Source organism: Sorex araneus, chromosome 8, assembly GCF_027595985.1.
Source record: "Sorex araneus isolate mSorAra2 chromosome 8, mSorAra2.pri, whole genome shotgun sequence".
NCBI classification, from domain to species: domain Eukaryota; kingdom Metazoa; phylum Chordata; class Mammalia; order Eulipotyphla; family Soricidae; genus Sorex; species Sorex araneus.
Window position 1 is genome coordinate 45,337,274 of NC_073309.1, and position 15,427 is coordinate 45,352,700.

General features: G+C 44.0%; 1 pseudogene; it reads right to left on the reverse strand.

Annotated features, from left to right (window-relative positions):
• Positions 1–224: 224 nt before the first annotated feature.
• On the reverse strand, positions 225–12,831 carry LOC101546599 (cytochrome P450 2B11-like; annotated as a pseudogene).
• Between the last annotated feature and the right edge of the window lie 2,596 nt (positions 12,832–15,427).

Sequence of the window (15,427 nt, forward strand, 5' to 3'; positions counted from 1 at the left end):
CTACAAGAACTGCTTTGAAAAAAAAAAAAGAACTGCTTTGAAATGTAACGTAATGTAAGGAGGTGGGACTTCAGGAAGGACTTCCTGGTGGAGATGGCCTCCAAGAAAGATTGATGTCTTGTGGCCTGTTATACTGAAGAAATGGAAAGAGGCAAGGTCAGTTCCGGTAGAAGCAGGGATTTTTAATGACTCCACAAGCCTTTGAGCCCCTTCCCTCAGTCACCTCAGTGGGGCAGGAAGTGAATCTTGTATGGTGGGGGCAGTCTGCCCACACCACACTCCATGGGGGTGAAGTTGATGTCCTCAGCGGCAATGTTGGTGGCCTGGCTAAAGTTCTGCAGGATGGTAGTGAAGAAGAGAAATAATTCTGTGTGGGTGATGCCTTCTCTAAGACAAATGTGCTTCCCTGTGGGCACAGAGGGTCATTGTTGTGGGCCGCAGGGAGGGGGTCACAAACTCCTCTGCCCTGTCTCATCTGAAAGCTCTGTATCTAAGGTTGTAATGAAGATGGACTTTGAGGACAGCAATGGGAATGACAGATTCCAATTTCCCGATAACTTCTGCTTGATTATCTCAAGATGACTTGGGCACCCTGGGAGTCAGCGTGGATCATTTTATCTATAGAAAAGGGCAAGAAAGCCTCGTTCTTCTTCAATGCCCCAATGGTGTCCAGAAAATGATCAGGGTTGAAGTTCTCCAGTTTCTCAAAGTAATGCGGATCACTGAGGGCAGAGCTCAGGATGGGAAATACTTCAGTGCCCTGAGGGAAGGTCCCAAGATCCGAATTTATTGCCATTTAATTCCTCATCCCACAGGGAAAGTACAGGACAAGAGCACTCTTGTGATAAAACCCAAAAGGGGTTCCTCTGAGAGCCTAAGAGAGTCCAGGATGCCCACACAGGAGACATTCAGGGCCTCAATTGGCCTCACCCTGGGGAGGATGTACCCTTGGAAGTGTGTTTCCTTGGTAACAATGTGAGGGACTCCCAAGAAGAGGAGGTCTGCAAATCTCTAAATCTCATGAATGACAGCATCATGTATGGCATGTTGGCTTGGATGGAGCACGGTGTGACAATCACTTGGTCAATCTCCTTCTGGACTCTCTCTGCACACAAGAGGGGGAACTATGAATGGAATTCAAAGAGGCATTTAGCAAGAAAACTGCTCTTAGGCTATTTTTTCTAGTTCATGGGCAAATAAACATCATTGACATCCCTGGCAAAAGATAGGGTGGAGGGAGCAAGCAAGGAAGGAAGCAATAAGAATTCTCACCCTTTTAAACCTTTTAAATGTTATGAAATTTCTCCTTGCATACATAGGTAAGCACACATAAAGCATGTACTCAACAATTTGAAGAGTATTTCAGATAAAGAACTTGAGATCAAGAACCAGCCAAATTCCCCTCTGACTAGAGAACGAACAAATACCTTTTGTATGTGTATTATAGAAATGAAGACTATGTCTCAAAGAATATAACAGTGAAAGATCCAATGAAAACTCACAAACAACTTGAGTTTTTTTTAAAAAAATGTGTAAAAAACTAATTTTGTCATGGATGTGGGGGAAAAAGAGACCCTCATTAACTGCTGGTGGGAATGATATATTGCCCAGAATATTTTGAAAACAATATGAACACATGTCAAAAATACTAGGAATTAAGTTTCCAAATTGCCAACAATTCAACTTGTTGGCATCTAACCCAAGGGTCCCAAACCTCTCTTTTGCAAAGAAATTTGCACTCCTATGTTCATTGCAGTGCTATATATCATAATATCCAAAATATCCAAGAACACCCCCAAATGTCCAAGAACAGATACCTGGATAAAGGAACTATCATGCATACAGACAATGCAATAATCCTCAGCTATAAGAAAATACAAAACTATGCAATTTGCTGCGGATGGATCTTAAGAGTATCATGCTGAGTGAAGTTGATCAGAAGAAGAGGAATAGACACAGCATGATCTCTTTCAGATGTGAGATATAAATAAACATAGGGGAATATCAAAATCCCAAAGGCAACAGAAACAGAACTGGTCTTCAGCAGGAAGCTTACCGTGGGGGAGGTGGTGGTGGGGAAAACCGAGAAGGGAATAAGATGAATAGGATAGAAGGGACATTAGGACAACAATGGAGGGAAGCAGACACTCTGGTGAAAGGTGGAACATTTTATGCATAAAATCCCATCATTAACAGTATTGTAAACCAGTGTCTAAAATAAAATATTTTTAACAAGGAATGGATCAATACTGAATGTAATTTTTAACCAGTGTGTCATTAATTAATAAACTGTACCAGAGAGATAGCTCAATGGACTGAACACATTTTATGTACATAGAAGCACAGAGTTCAATTTATGACACCACAAGTTCCCACAATTAAGACCAAAGTGTCCCCTGAGCATAGAGCTTTGAGTGTCCCCAAATACACTGGGTGTGACTCAAAACAAAAATAATTAATAATCATATTGTTAATTAACAACAATATATAACAATCAATATATAACTACACGTTATCAACCAATCATAAATCACATGAATGAGTGCATGATTAGATAGGCTGATGGAGAAATATGTGAATGAACAAATAACTGAAGGAATGAGTAAATTTAATGAATAATGAATGAATGGGATCTTTGATAAACACATTAGGGAGTAACAAATAAATGAACTTAAGGCAGAAACAAAGAAACAGATGGATGAGGGTGAAGCTACATACAGATGAAGAAAATAAGGATCGACCTAGATAGCATAGGAAAGATGAACACATGAATGAATAAATCTGCCAATGATTCAATGATTGCTCATTAAATAATAAATGTTATAATCCAAATAAATGAATGACACTGAATATCTTTTGAATGAATCATGTACTCAGAGGGCATACCAGTGAATTAATGAATAAAATAAAAGATAGATAAATGGGTGGATGGATAGACAGATGGAAGGATGTGTAAAGATGAATAGAAGAAGGAGTAAACTGATGTTTAAGTGATGGAGAAAAAAAAGGGAGAACGTATCAACAGATTCTTGCTCATCCACCAGTCCAGATTCTTGACTTATTTGGGAGCTTGTTGAAAACCTTCAGTGCTTCTGGTCTAATTCTTGCTCTGGCAGGGACTTTGTTTTCACTTCTGCAGCTTAGAAGGGTATTAGAACACCCACATCTATTAGTAGACCACAGCCTGCCTACCTGTGATGTGGGGGTATTTGAGCACTCTCCATGGAGGAGAGTGGTGCTGGTGGTCTCTGTCCTGGCAAAGAAGAGCGAGAGCACAGTGGTGGTGAGGTTCCTCTGGTTGAATTTGGTATTGGGGTCGGACCTCTCCTTCACGAGAGTCAGGGGAGTCTGAAGCCTCACTTTACATGTGAACATCTCTGGGTTTCCTATGTTTCCAGATAGGTGGTGTCTCACACCACCCAGCCACTCCTCCCTCCCTCCCTCTTCCCCCTCCCCCCTTTCTCTCTCCTCTCTCTTCCCCTTTCCATCCTGTCTTTTCCTCTCTACTCCCTTGTACCAAATTCCCTTCCCTTCTCATCTTTCTATTGTTCTTCCCTTCCTTCCATCCCCCCTCTGCCAAGCCTCACTTTGTCCATGCGGATCAGATAGGTATCAATGAAGTCACGGGGAGCGGTGCAGCCCAGTCTCGCGGTGCTTCTCCACGCTTAGATCTATGAAGATGATTTCCTACAGGTGTCTATGAATCTGCGTATGTGGACCAGGAAGTGCTTCAAGAAGCCATAGAAGAGCTCAAGCACCAGTGGGTGAGAGAGGTACTCTGGCGCCTCCTGTGGCTGAGCTAGCAAGTCACACGGAGGGATAGGCCTTCACAGGTCCCCAACACCTTTTCAAGATCTTGGTCTTTCTTAGTCTCTCTGTCTCTTGATCCCTCTTACACTGATTCTGTCTTCTTCCTGCATTTTTCTGAACCTCTAACCTCATCCTCATGTCTTTTGTTGCTCTATACCCCACCTCTCCATCTCTCTCCACTCCACCTTTCTCATCTGCGTGTCTTACCTTCCGCTCCTCTCTCTGAGCATCCATTTTCTCCCTGTGTCTCTTTGTCTGTTTTGCTTAGACCTCTCCCTGGCTCTCCCCTCCTCTCTGCATTTTCTGTGGTGTGTCAGGAATTATGCTCACCCAGAAGAGGTAGTAGGTCACTCAGCCCCACTGACTTCTTTGGGTTTGGGCTTCTATTGTTCTGTCTGATGACAGATGTAGTATCTACCTTGTCACAAATAATTGTCAATAATGCAGTTACTCAATAGTTAAAAATGCAGGTGTGTAGCAGTAAGATGTACCTTTGTTTACTGGTTCCTCCTAGAAATAACTGTTGCTGTTGACTGAATTCCACATGCTGACTTTTCTTCTCTGTGATTCTCTGTAAGAGAACATTGACATCTCTGTTGGGTGGCTGCATACACCCACCTGAGGGACCTTCCCAATTTCCCATCAGTTTATCTATATGAAGGTCCTATGGTCATCTGGGGATGGTCCACCCTGACTATCTGACTTATACTCCCATGAAGAATGCCAGCTGCCAGCAGCCCACTGATTTTTTTTTCCTGACGTTTTTGGGCCATATCTGGCTATGTTAAAGGCTTACTCCTGGCTCTGTAATCAGGGATTCCCTCCTGACAAGGCTTGTGGGACAACATGTTCTGTCAGGAACTGAAACCAATTCAACCATGTGCAAGGAAAGCACCTTACTCACTGGATATTGCTCCATCCCAGTTTGAGATTTTGAGATTTAAATAAACTACAGCTAACCCTGCTAGGAGATATGAAGTCATGAAATTTGCTTATAAGTGGATAAACATGGAGAGTATCATGCTAAGTGAAATGAGTCAGAAAGAGAGGGACAGACATAGAGGGACTGCACTCATTTGTGGAGTGTAGGGTAGCATCACATGAGGCTGACACCCAAGGACAGTAGATACAAGAGCCAGGGGGATTGCTCCATAGCTGGAAGACTGTTTCATGAGCAGAGGGGAGAAGGCAGATGGAATAGATAAGGGATCACTATGAAAATGATGGCTGGAGGAACCAGTTGGAATGGGAGATGCATGCCGAAAGTTGATAATGGACCAAACATGATGACTTCTCAGTGTCAGTGTTGCAAGTTATAATGCCAAAAAATAGAGAGAGAGAGAGAGAGAGAGAGAGAGAGAGAGTGGGGAATATTGTCTGCCTTAGAGGCAGGGGGAGGGTAGGAAAGGGGGGTATACCCGGGATATTGGTGGTGGGGAATGTGCACTGGTGGAGGGATAGGTGTTTGATCATTGTGAGATTGTAACCCAATTATGAAAGCTTGTAACTATCTCACAGTGATTCAATAAAATTTTAAAATTAAAAAAAAACTACAGCTGACCCTCATCAACAGAGTTTTAGGTTTGGGGGTTAGAAAAGTTATAAAGGATAGGAATTTAATTTCTTAATGATCAAAGGAAAGACATACCACGAAGAATTCCCAAACACTCCTAAACATGTATGTACTTTATGAAAGACCATAAAATATTTAAGTCAACTGCTAGTAGACATTAATGAAGACAAAATCACAGAAGGTATTGACTGATTCCCTGCATGTTTAGGCCTCTCCCCTCATGCTCCCTTCTTTCTCTTGGTTTTTCAGTCTATCATTTCCTACTCTTGTTTCTGATTCCCTGCCTCTCTTCCATATATGGGGTCTCTGCCCTTGTCTGTCCTTGATCTGATTTTCTACCCACTCAAGAAGATCATCACCATGCCAGCCCTGGGTGTCCACTTTATCCCCACCAATCTCCCCTACTCCCAATCTAGCAGGAGAAGGAGCTGACAAGGGCAAAAGATAGAAAAAACAAATTCAGTAGCTGCAGGAATTTGGGGTCTTGATATGAGAAACATTCCCCAAAGACAATGGAGCCAATGATGTTAGCAGTAATGTCATGGAAGAACAAGGTGGGATCCTGGACAGTTCCTGGGGAGGGAGGATGCAGGTTACGAGAAATATCCCCAGGTCTACAGAATGCAACATGATACCTCATCCCTCAACGGCTCAGAAAGGGACCAGAAAATGGGACAATTACAGATTTATGAGCCCATATTATGTGCCAAACTCACTGCAATAACAACCACAAATAATTTCTTCTATCTTTATCACAACTCTGAGGAAGGTTCAGGTCTGCCAGTGTACCCATGTTGGATGTGGGCACACAGAACTCTCATTTCTGGGGCCCAGAGGCAACATCAGGCAACCAACATCAACATCTGTGCAGTGAGATCCCATTTTTGCCTGTGGTGCAGGAAAGGGCAGTCCCAGGGGTGGGGTAGAGGGCACAGAGAGCAGATTCTCAATCTGTCGAGGTCTTGTACAGTTTTTAAATAAAATAAATGCAGCTCTCCCACACCTTAATTGTCGCACATGCTTTCTCTGTCCCCACTTCTGGACTCTTGGTTCTTTAGGGAATGGCTTTGCCCTTGTTGGCTGATGTCTGCACACCTCAGACTCAGGTCGGAGGACAAGGGTGCTGTGAGCTCAGGAACCACAGGTGGTTACACTTTCACACTTGGTGTTCCCTATACCTTCTCTATCTCCTGCAGAACCTTCTAGTGCCTGTCTGCCAATGTCTTCTTTAAAAAATCTTTTTTTTAATAACAGTGAGATACAGAGTCACAAGGTTATTTATGGCTGGGTTTCAGTTATATAATGTTCCAACACCCTTCCTTTCACCAGTGTACATTTCCCACCACAAATGGCCTCATTTTCTCATGGCAACAGGCGCCAGAGAAGATAAGATCTGTCCCTGCATAGCAGATAAGACCTGTCCCTGCATAGTGACCCAGTAGAGAGTGTCTGGGCATATTTTACAAACAACAGGTACCTGGTCTTGAGTTTCACCCAAACCCCCAAGAATTGTCACCTACAGGGATGGAGCGATAGCACAGCGGATAGGGAGTTTGCCTTGCACACAACCTATTCGGGTTCGATTCCCAGCATCCCATATGGTCCCCCAAGCACTGTCAGGAGTAATTCCTGAGTGCATGAGCCAGGAGTAACCCCTGTGCACCACTAGGTGTGACCCGAAAAGAAAAATAATAAAAGAATTGTCACCTACACGTAGTGAGTCATTCCTAACTGCAGCATCTGGCCCTATTTGGGATTGGGTCAGGGCAAAGCAGGGTTGGAAAGGTGATAGGTCAGTAATGTGATTGGATCATCCTCTTAAGCTGAGACTCTATAAATTTTGTGTGTACTTTACAATAAAGTGAACAGCCATCGGCTGTCTCCTAAAGTGGTTTCTCTGTGCCCCCGTCATCCTTTACCCCACATCTGCCTGGATCCAGTGCGCAATGTGTCTGGACACATTGGTGAAAAATCTTCATTCCCTCTCCCCTTCCTCCTACAGTTCTTCCTCCTCCTCTTCTTTCTCTTTCCTCTTTCCCCTTCCCCTTCCTCTTCCTTCCCTTTCCTTCTTCCCCTTCCTCCTTCTCCTTCCTCCTCTTCCTCCTTCTCCTCCTCCTTTCTTCTTCTTCTTCTCCTTCCTCTTCTTTTTCTTCTTCTTCTTCTCCTTCTTCTTCTTCCTCTTCTTCTTCCTCTTCTTCTTCTTCTTCTTCTTCTTCCTCTTCTTCTTCCTCCTCTTCCTCTTCTTCTCCTTCTTCTTCCTCTTCTTCCTCTTCTTTTTCCTTTTATTCCCCTTCTTCTTCTTTTTTTCTTCTTCTCCTTCTTCTTCCTCTTCCTCTTATTCTTCCTCCTTTTCCTCTTCTCCTTCTTCTTCCTCTTCTTCTTATTCCTCTTCTTCCTCTTCTTTTTCCTTTTCTTCCTCTTCTTCTTCTCCTCCTCCTTCTTCTTCTCCTCCTCCTTCTTCTTTTTGTCCTTCTCCTCCTTCTCCTCTCCTTCTCTCCCCTCTTCCTCTCCTTCTTCCTCTTCCTCTTCCTCTCTTCTTCCTCTTCTTCTTCCTTTCCCCTTCTCCTTCCCCTTACCTTCCCTATTCCCCTTCCCCTTCCCCTTTCCCTTTTCCTTTTCCTCATTCTTCTCATCCTCCTCATGTTTCTCCTCCTCCTTTCTCTCCTTTTTTGCATTATGGTTTGCAATACAGATACTAAAAGTTTATCATGTATCTCTTTACCCACCTTCAACACTCAGTTCTTGTCCATAGTGATTTCTAACAATAATTTCTGTTGTTGTCATACTAGTCCCTTCTGTATCCTAACTGTTCTTTTCTCCCTAAGCACTGTAACAAACTTCCAACCATTCTCATGGCCTTGTTTTTCCTGGTCTTGGATATTAGTCTCATACTATTTTTGTATATTCCACAAATGAGTGAAGTTATTTTATATATGTCTCTCTCCTCACTCATTTCACTCAGCATGATACTCTCATGTCCATACATTTATCAGCAAAATTTGTGACTTCATTTCTCTTGGTGGCTGTGTAGTATTTTATTGTGTAAATGTACCATAGTTTCTTTATCCAGTCGGGTTGTTTCCATCTTCTGCCAGTATCTATTTTCTCTGCTCTGCTCTGCTCTCTCTCTTTCTCTCTCTCTCTTTCTCTCTCTCTACCTCTCCATCTACTCTCAGTCTTTATCTCACAAGTCTCTTTGTCTTGGTCCTCCCAATCTCTATCTTTATTCTCAGTTCTCTCCGTCCCTGTTTATTTGTTCCCTGTGTCTTTATCTCACTTTTCCTAATGCTCTGCACTGAGGTCCTCCTCCAATCTTCTGAGAAATAACCCTGTCACCTCTGTCTCCCACTGAGGGAGAAATAAAAAACAACTGGAAGTGCCACTTACATGGCTCCTCCACTTCCCTCTCTAATAAATCACTGCCTTTTACCCTTGGAAGGAAAATTCACAGCATGTGCCTCTGATCTTTCCTTGTCTCTCATTGCTTCCTAATTCTGCCTTCCACACACATGATCAGTTATGAGTTGCTTTCCCTGAGAAAAGTTAGTCGAGTGCTAATATCAAACTGACTCTTTAGCTCTTTCTAGCCATACTAACCCAGCATCTTTTCTGGTTCACTGTGTCCTCTCTGATCTTCTCTCTGTCACCAGACCTCTGAGCATCTGCAACCCTATTTCTATTGCCAGCTTACTCTGCATCTGTCTCTCTATCTCCATTTTACTGTCTCTCTCCCTACTGCCCCCTTTCCCAGGGCTCACCCTTGGTATTCTTCAGCTCCTCTATCAGACACTGAGCCTTCTCCTGGATTCACTCCGTGTAGTGAATTTGGCATGGAAAAGAAATGAATTCTTTTCCATGCCAAAATCCCTCGTGGTGGTCAGTGAGAATCCTCGAATGACCTGCCAGTGTTCCCCATTGGCAAAGATTATACCTGCGGTGGGTTTAAGATTATACCCACATCGTGGGTTACAGTGGACATTGAAAGGAGACTCTGACTCTCTCTGAACCTCTTTGCTTCCCTTTCTGAATTCATATCTCCCAAGCTTCGTCTTTAATCCCATCCTTCATGAGACCTCGGAGGCTTTTACCATATCCCTTGAAGACTGAATCATTTGCAGCAATTTTCTCCTGGCCAGAGAAGACATCAGCTTGATCCACCAGAGTCTTCTGGATGACCTTTGTGCCACAGAGCATGACCACATGTCTTGGTCCCATGTACACAGCGAACACATCCCCATATTTGTCTCTAATCTGCCAAACATACCCATACCCATGTTTGCTCTAAGCGTGCAACTCTGTGGTCACTCTAGTTACTAGACTCTTAAAATAGCTCGCACCTAGTGGTATCTCTTTTCTTCCCAGGATCTAACAACTATGAATTAACCCATGATCCAACTCAGGTCCCATGACCTCTGGGAGCTCTGCCCTGATCACTCTCCCCCTGTTTCATTCCTATGGCCCTTACTGACCACCGCACACTCAGTCCTGAATCTGGAAGGAAGCCTCAGTCCCTCCCATAAATGATTCCCAAGAACCCAAAGAGGGAGCATCACTCAGATCCCATTCTTCTGTGTCTCACTTTCAGAAAGGATCAGAGCAGGCCATTTCTGTCCATCTGCAGGAGGTTCTCCAAGAAGGGCAAGGGCCAGGGGCCTGGAGGGAAGCATCCATGTGTCTTTGGGTGGCTCCTAGCCATGAGTACCAAGAGCCCCATCAGGATAGTCAGGAAGAGGAGGACACTGAGCTCCGTGATTCCAATCAGGCTGCCTTCTTGTCCACTGTTCCCAGGAGAAGGGCCTTTAATCCTGAGCCTCCACTGTGGCCCATGATACAATTTTATCTAATCCCCACCTCTCTCTTATCATTAGTCAGGAGCATGAACTTAGGAAGTAGTTGGTCCGGGGCCCAAATTTTTTGCTCCAACAGTTCAATGATCTGCTCACTTTACTTTGCCCTCCCTCCCTGAATTCAGCAGATTCCAAAGTCCACACGGGTGTCTCTATATGTAGGATGCTGCCAAGTTCTGTGAGTGTGGCCGAGCATGCCGGCTCGCTCCAGCCACGAGTATGTGCTCACACTTGCAAATATCTGTCCGTGCACCCAGGCACTTGTATCTGTGGGGAAAGGGCCTGTGTCTAGGCTGCATGTGTTCATGTATCTATTCTTGAATGCTTGAGGGCATATTTGTCTCTGTATGGCTTCACTTGTGGAGGAGGGTTTGCGCTGTGGAGTGTGGGCAGGGCATATATTATGTTCTTATCTGTGATTACGTCTGTGTTGATGGGTCTGTATGTCTGTGCGTTCACCTGTCCCAGGTGTGGCCCTCTGTAAAATAGAATATGTGAGTGAATATATATGTGTTCACCTGTCCCAGGTTAGGCTAGGTTTTCCATATCTTTGCAGCCCTTAAAAGGGAGTGAGTGAGCTGAGAGGAGAATGTTAAGCAAATCCCTTGCTAACCCGGGAACCTCCCCAGAAGCTGAGTCAGACTCCTGTGGTGCAGGAGGAAGGGGACCTATACCCCAGATCTCTGCAAAAGGGTGGAGTCTGCACTCTCCTGAGAACCTGCACTTTCCTGACCTGGAACAGGTGACACCATGAACTTATCTGAACTCAGATCCTGGTTTCTGCTCTGTTGTGTGAGTTGGCACTTCACTTGGTCCCTTTCTAGCTCTGAGAATCCCTAATGGGCAGAGTGAAGTCCTTCACACACACACAGGGACTCCCTTCATCCTTGCCTTTTGAATTAGGCATTAAGAATCCTCCATTCACAAATGGAGACAAGCACAGAGGAATTAAGAGTTTTACTTAAGATCACACAGTGGGTTAGAACTGCTTTGTCCAATTGGGAGCCGCTGCCTTGCTTGGTTATTGAGTATTTGAGTAATACCTAGTAGAAATAGCTAAAATTTTACATGAGATGACATCTGTATCCTGGAGATTCACTCCATCTCAACCTGAAATGTGTGCTCCCAGCACTCTCCCTTCTTGATAAGTTCATGTTCTCTCTCAAAATTTTTTACTTGAGTAAAAAATACAAAATAAAAATACAAAATTTTTATTTGCATTCAATAACTTGTGTTTGATTCAGTTATTAAATACCTTATAAATGTTGAAAATGATTATTGAACAAACACATGAATCACTCGGTCAAAATGGTTTTCCAATTAGTGAAGCACTTCCACCCACCAGATTGTTGGCTGAGTCCCACATCCTCAAAACATCTTATGAGGTCCTCATTCTCATCAACACCATCTCGTTGTAGAGTCAAGTAACCTGTCTCACTGGGCAAAAAAAAAAAAACAAAAACAGAACTCAAACCTGTATCTGACTTTTAGAAAAACTGATCTCATCTCTCCAATTGTTCCTCTCATCTCTCTCTCTTTCTCTCTCTCTCCTTCTCCTTTCTTCCATTTATCTTTCCTCTCTTGCTACATCTCCACAAAGAGGCAATGACCATGGAGGGTCTGGACACCTTCAGAGTACTTTCAGGTGCTGGAGCAGTGCTGTAGGAAGTCAACTGTCTATGAAAACACAAGTTGATGTTAGCGTGAAGAAAATACTTGGGTTTTTCCCAAATCTCCAAGGACACAGACAAGGTCAAATGCCCTACAGCATTAGAGTGGGATTCACAGTTGAGGATGTCCCTCCTGCTGGTCCTGTCTTACCATGCCAAACCCCTACTGTGGGTATGAGACAAGGGCAGTCCCCAAGCTAAACCTCCCATCTTAGAGGAAGAGCTCTGTCCTTCACCTAGCCCACCAAGTCGCGATCAAAGAGAACCCGATGAGTCCCCACCACAGTGCAGATGAACCCTGGCCCTTCAGTGCTGAGGAAGAAGATGAAATCCAGAAGGTTACAAGTCTATAATCCTTCCAATATTCAGAGGTAGTAGTATACTTGTGGACATGAACTGTATTATTTAAAAAGCAGTAAATAATTATACATGAAATTCACCCAAAAGTCTCAATCGCATGTCCAGCCATTGCTCCACAACATCACCCCTTCTCTATTCACACATTAACCCTCAACAACAATGATTCAGTAGGAGGGGACCATCCTCTAATATCCCCTCCTCCAAGTCATCCTGGCACTGAAATAGGTCACATTGCCCTCTTTTTTTGACCTTAAAGATTCCTATTTCGGGGCTGGAGCAACAGCACAGCGGGTAGGGCATTTGCCTTGCGCGCGGCCGACCCAGATTCGATTCCCCGCATCCCATATGGTCCCCTGAGCACCACCGGGAGTAATTCCTGAGTGCATGACCCAGGAGCAACTCCTGTGCAACGCTAGATGTGACCCCAAAGAAAAGCAAAAAAAATCCTATTTCTCAGCGCAACCACCTCCTCTGTCTCTCTCACTTTCAGTGACATTGTAACATAACGTGAAATTGTACATGACTCATACCCAAAAATTTTCTCTTGCCCTCCACTGTCCACCAGGTTCATCTCTATGGCACTTACAACTACTGCAAACCCCAACTATGACCATGGAAGGAAGCCTCAGTCCCTTTCATGACTGATCTTCAAGGACCAATATGGGTAGGCACCCCACACCACATTCTTTGTATCTTGCCTACAGGAAGTATTAGAGCAGACCTTTTCTGTCCATCTGTGGAAGATCCCCCAAGAAAGGAAGGCCAGGGGTCCCAGAGCAAGATGTCCATGAGCAGCAACGTCTCACGAAGACAACCAGGAAGAGAAAGAAGCTGAGCTCCATGGTCCTGGAGACTGGCCTTCCTCTCCACTGCTCCCTGGAGAAGGGCCTTTTGTCCTGAGCCACCACCATGCCAAGTAGGTAATTTCATCCAATCCCCTCCTCCCTCTTGCCACTGCCCAGTAACAAGAACTTGGATAAGAGTTACCAAGTATCCCATGTTTCCTACTCATGAAGTCCAATGACCTGCTAACTCTGTACTTGTTCTTCACCCCTAGATGTATGAAGATAACAAAATCCCAACAGTGTGTGTATGTGCATGTGTGTGTGCGTGTGTGTAATGCTTCCCAATTTCTGTGAGTAGATGAGCATCCCTACTTATTCTATTCATGTGTGTGCACTCATATTTATATGTGTTTATCCATGAGCCCCAGCACCTTTGGCCAAATCCCAAAGGACACCAGTCACTGTATCACTGTATCACTGTCATCCCATTTATCATCAATTTGCTCAATTGGGAGCCACTCGTCCTAGCCCTGAGATTTTAGCAGCCTCTCTTTACTCGTTCTTCCCAGCAGTGCTGCATTGGAGGCTCTTTCAGGGTAAAAGGAATGAGACCCATCATAAGGACACCAAAAAAGTCAAATATCCTGCAGATCTAACAAAGGACGCATTGCTGAGGATGTCACATGATTACTCCTATGCCCAGATCACTTGATTTTGGTATATGAAGGGATGTTGGCACATGAACTTGCGGGAGTGACTCTGAGCATGGGTGCAGTCTTCGATGACTCTCTATGGTCTCACCTGTGGAGGCGGTTGGCATTTGTGTGGTGATGTTTACATCCCTGTGCCAAGTCTGTGTGTGCAGGTGAGTGTGCTTCTTTGGCGCATGAGTATAATCAATTTTTGTCAGCACTATTAGCTAAAAACACTCTTTCACCACTAAAATGACTTTGTATTTTAGTGGTCAAAACTCAGATGCCTATTTTCATGACCCAAATTTTGATTCTTTTCTTCTATTCTTTATTTTGTGGATCTTTGCCACAATACCAAACTTTGTCTTGATTAATGAAGATTTACATTTCTTATATCTTTAAAGTTGTTGTTGTCCTCCAATACTGGCTTTCTATTTCAAACTGGTGCTTTTGAAGTGTTTTCACACTTTGATTTGCGTATTAGAAACAGTTCATCAATTTCCTCTCACATCACCCACGGAACTTTACTGGGATTGTATAGAATTTATTTAGAATTAAAATCTAAGACCATGGGCCTCTTCGGCTGATAGAACAGAAAAGTTCTTAATTCATATGGTCAGATAATATGATCAGTTGTGTCACTTGTCACTTGTCATCCCGTTGCTCATCGATTTGCTCAAGCGGGCGCCAGTAACATCTCCATTCATCCCTGTCGTGTGCTAGATAATACGATAAGCAGAAAAATACCTCCCATATCGGTGTACACATCCTAATTGCCTAAACCTGGGCCTATCTGAGGCATGATCAGGCTTAAATAGAATTCTAATTTCTAATCTGTTCGATAGAAGAGAGGGAGAGGAGCTTAAATGACCCAGGTGGACGCAATATGATCATTAATGTTCTTCAAAGTGCGTGGAGAGAGGAGGCAGGAGAAATGGACCAGAAGGAGATGGTGATATTAAAGAAAAACCAGAGAGATTCAACATTCTAGGATTTATTTATTTGTTTATTTTTGTTCTGGGATTAAAACCAGCAGTGCTCAGAGCTTGCTCCTGACATGGCACTCAGGGCTCACTGCTGGCAGGACGTGGGTAATATTTGGATTAAACCTTGATTAGTCACGTGCAATAAAAGAACACAGCTGAGTACTATTTGCTCCAGCCTCAGTATTGTAGGCTTGAAAGTAAAGGGGGGGCTAACAAGTCGAGGAATATTAAGATCTCTAGGAGCTGAAAAGGGAAGGAAATAGATTCTCCCTTAGAAACTCCCCAAAGGATCTTCGACCAGTTGATTCCTGCATTGTACTCCAGTGAGATACACATTGAACTTTTTACAACATCTGAGATGTGTAGGGATGGGTCTAAAGTAGAGCAGGTGTAAGGCTGTGAATTCAATTCTTAGCATAGTCTCACATGCAAGTGTGATCCATACACACTTGAGATTTAGATCCCTGGAGGTAAACCACCCTCAAAGTAAATGTGTGACCCCAGTGAGGCCCATGAGGGCTGCATTGTGATAGAGGTGAGGCTGCAGGAAGGATTTCCCTGTGGAGGCAGCCACCGGGACAAAGAAATACATAGGTTGGGAGCATGTCTGTCTGAGGAAGGAAGACACTGAGAGAGACGGGGGTGGGGGGAACTTCTGCAGAAGCAGGAATTATTAATGACACCAGCATGCTCTGAGCCCCTTC